We start from the raw sequence: 4,014 nt of genomic DNA, 5'->3' as shown, positions 1-4,014 counted from the left end.
CACTCTCCCTGGGGGATGGACAACAGAAAAGTGGGTGAAGGGAGAAATTGGACAGTGTAAGACTTGCCAAAATCATAATTTATAAATTATCAAGGGTTTGTGAGGGAGGGGGGCAGAGAGGAAGGGGAAACATGAGGAGCAGATACAAGGGCTCAAGTAGAATAAAAATGTTTTGAGAATGATGAGGGCAACAAATGTACAAATGTGCTTGATACAATGGATATATGTATGGATTGTGATAAGAGTTGTACAAACCCCCAATAAAATTATTTTTAAAAAAGATAAGGAATGAGTTATGGTCCTCCTACAATGTCCTGTCTGTGGTTCCCTGTCCTTGGACACGTAAGAATTGGAGGCAAAGAAATGTGGCTTTGGAGAAGTTTGGGGCCAGTTTGCCGTGTGCCCCCAGTCCACACTGAAAAAAAAAAAAGAATGACTTGTGATGATTGCTTTATCTCAATAGTAAAAACCCAAGGGACCCTGGTGGTTCTGTGGGATAAGCATTGAGCTGCTAGCTAAAAGGTAGGTGGTTCAAATGCACCCACTGCTCGGCCGAAAAAATATGAGGATATCTGCTTCTGTAAAGGTTTCTAGTGTCACCTGGAACTGCCATGTATTTAGTACCTCGGTGCTCCTCTTGCATTAGTATGACAGGTTTTAATGAGCAGCAAGGGTCTGCCCTTGCAAGAAATGATACAGGAAATTTTCTCCTAGCACCAACCCCCATGCTCAATGTAAACAGAGCTCAATCAATTAAGAAATTGATCTGTACAAAGCATTCACATAGATTATGCCCAAAATTGGACTATACTCGCATAAACTCTTATCAACAAGATTTTAAATTCTATGTTACTGGATAAATTATTGATGTTATCTGTGTGATCACCATATACCCTAAGAAGATGATTGACCATGTTTTTCATATTTGTTTCTTTTGCTTTTATGGGTTTTGCTTATTTGCTTTTGTTGTTGTTCTTGTTGGTTTTGTTTTTGTCATAATATGACCATCAAAGAAAACCAGAGTCCTTCACAATCCCCAGGGACAAGCAGATGGATTCTGGGCTCCCATGTAATTCTAATCCTAATCCAAGAACAGTTAGTTTTTATAACATGGCCCTCCTTGATCCTCACCTTCACAAAGAGATCATTGAAGATAAGGGTGCTACAGCCAAGTGTGGTGAAGAAAGCAGAAGGTTTCAGGCTATCAATTAAAATAGTGTTTGGAGTCTTAAAGACTTGTATTCAAACAAGCAGCCATCTAAGTGAGGTGTCAATTAAATTCACATTGAAGAAGTACACCAGTCTGTGTGATCCAAAGATGATAACACATTCCAAATATGATGATAGGAAAACTATTAGAGCTTAAATTGTGAACACCCAATTTGTAGAATGCTATGGAGGATGCAGGAACCCAAAATCCATCTGCAGAGTATCTAAACAGATTAAGCCTCTGACAGATCCCCTCTAGTCATAGGCCAGGCACTCAAACAGCTTTACTATCAGACAGAGATTATTGTAAACTTGATTACGGTGGATCAAAACATGGTATAATATACTTGGGCAGTTGTCCTCTCATTAACCCAACCAAAATTTTGCTCTGTGTTCAAATATTTCCCCACAATAGAAATTTCTTCTCTGGCTTTTCAAATATTGTTGGTAGCCTTCCCCCCCCTTACTTTTTATTTTTAGCTTTATATTATTATTATTTTCTTCTTTTTGCTTCATTTAAAAAATTGTTTTTGTTAGGCCTTCCAGTTTAAGAAGCACAGAAGGAGCGGATGTATGGAGACAATAACTGATGCAATGGTGCATCAGGAATAGGATGGGGGAAGGAGGGAGGCTGAAGGGAACTGGGGAGCAATCCATAAATGCAGGATGGGAGAGGGAGCATTGAAACTGATTGTGATGCTGTTTATACAACCTTTTTAAAAACGTGATTTAATTATGGAAGTATATGAAATGGGAATATGAAGAAAACAACTGAAAAAAAGAAAAGAAACCAAACTTAACCAATAGGTACCATGGGTGAAGGAAGAAGAAGTATTGGTTAGGGGGCATTGATTTCATGTTAATGGTAGTGGGATAATTTGGAAAAAGATATCAATGATTTTACATTACGGAGAGTATAATCAATGGTGATGAATTACACATGTAGAAGTTGTTGGATATATTTTTGCCAAAATTGAAAAAAAAATACATGAATAGCAATGAGTACAAGGAAGAAGAAAATGTTCTAAAATTGATTTTGGTGATGATTGCACAGCTCTTCTCGGTATGATTGAAGTATTGAATTGTATGATATGTGGATAAAACTGCTTAAAATAAAAAGAGAAATGTCAATAAAGAATCCACAAGAAAAAAAAGATTAATCGTGTCAGATGTCCAAAGGAGCAGCTCGACACTGTTTATAAGGTCACTGTGTGTTGGAACCAATTTAATGGCAGTAGCTTTATAATAAGCAATTGGGACTAAAACTGCGCTACTTCTCTTCTTGAGCTTTATTCTAAAGGAAAATTTTAAAATAAAATTAAAAAACAACAAGAGGGGTGGGAAATGGAAATGCTCACTGAAGGACAATCTCAATATTTAGTCATAAGGAAATGGTTACATAATGATATACCGTATATACTCAAATGTAAGCTGACCCAAGTATAAGCTGAGGTACCTAATTATTACCTGGGAAACCAGAAAAACTGATTGACTCAAGCATAAGCCTAGGGTGGAAAATGCAGAAGCTATTGGTGAGTTTCAATAATCAAAGCATATGAAAATAAAATTTTAAAAAATTGAGACATTAGTGGGGTAATATATTTAAATATTTACTTTAAATAAAAAACATAAATAAAAGGACAAGTCATTTAACATTAGTAAACATCACAGTAAGTGGAAAATAAGTTCAACAAAACCAATAAGGTATAAACAATGATAAGCGTACTATTCCCTGAGCTCAATCAGCAACCAAGCTAAAATGTAAAGAGTTAAAATCTTTCAAAACTGGATTCCTCCTCATCATCCATATCCCAATGCAGAGCTTCAGCTGGTGTGAGATCATTTTAGACGCTGTCCTCACTGAGATTGCCGTCATCACCATCACAAAGCGCAGTCTTCCCTGCCACCCATAGCATTACTACCTCGCTGGGGTACCACTGACCCATGCATAAGCCGAACCCCAGTTTTTCAGCACATTTTTTGTGCTGAAAACTTAGCTTATACACAAGTATATACGGTTTTCACTTCAAGGTATTTTCTAAAATGGCCTCCTCTCCATCATCACTCTTAATTACCTTATTCTGCCTTGTTTTTCTTTAAAGCATCTAGCATTGGAATATATATATATATATACACACACATTTATGTTTCCTCTTTAAGAATTAAGTTGAATGGAAAAGGACCTTATCTTTTTCTTGGTCAGCTTCTCAGCATTGAACATAGTGCCTAATGTGTTTTAGAAACATAAAAGATTTGTTTGATGTATGTATGGATGAACTACGTAGCAGCATGAACTTTTCTTGGGAAATCATAGTTTGTACAAATATAGAAAAATGTGTTATAACAATGAAAAATTGACATATAAATGTTGCTAGAGACTGAAATTTAAGAACTGGGAGACAGGAGTCACCCAGATAATGTGGAAAATTGAAAATGAGTCTTTCTCCTCTCTCTTGCTTCTAGTATTTTTGCTTCAAAATTACTTGCACCCTGAAAAAATACATTATCTAGCAGAATGAAGGTGTTGATAGAGCATTGTGCTTGCTAAGCTTAATCTTGGCAAATGGGTCTCTATGTTCCAGGGTAGGAAGGAGCAGACCTTGAAGACCTAAGACCTGTCGTAGTAAATAAAATAAGGACAGAAAAGCAGGAGGGTTTGCTTAGTGTTTGAACTTGAAGTTTCCATGAACTTCAGAAACGAGGGCTTTTTGAGAAGGAAATGAAAAACCGCGCCTCGGGTTGGTGTCCACAGTCCCTGTTCTGAATTTCAGAGTGGGACGCCAATAACAAGGCAAGCCTAGAGCA

The 4,014-nt window shown here is 36.9% G+C and overlaps 1 pseudogene; it reads left to right on the top strand.

Annotated features, from left to right (window-relative positions):
* The first annotated feature begins 299 nt into the window (after positions 1–299).
* Positions 300–418, top strand: LOC142437823 (small nucleolar RNA SNORA38; annotated as a pseudogene).
* The last annotated feature ends 3,596 nt before the right edge of the window (positions 419–4,014 follow it).

The sequence above is a fragment of the Tenrec ecaudatus genome, chromosome 1 (genome assembly GCF_050624435.1).
Source record: "Tenrec ecaudatus isolate mTenEca1 chromosome 1, mTenEca1.hap1, whole genome shotgun sequence".
In the NCBI taxonomy this organism is placed as follows: domain Eukaryota; kingdom Metazoa; phylum Chordata; class Mammalia; order Afrosoricida; family Tenrecidae; genus Tenrec; species Tenrec ecaudatus.
Note: the sequence above shows the minus strand (reverse complement) of the source record. Positions and strands in the feature narration are given on the sequence as shown.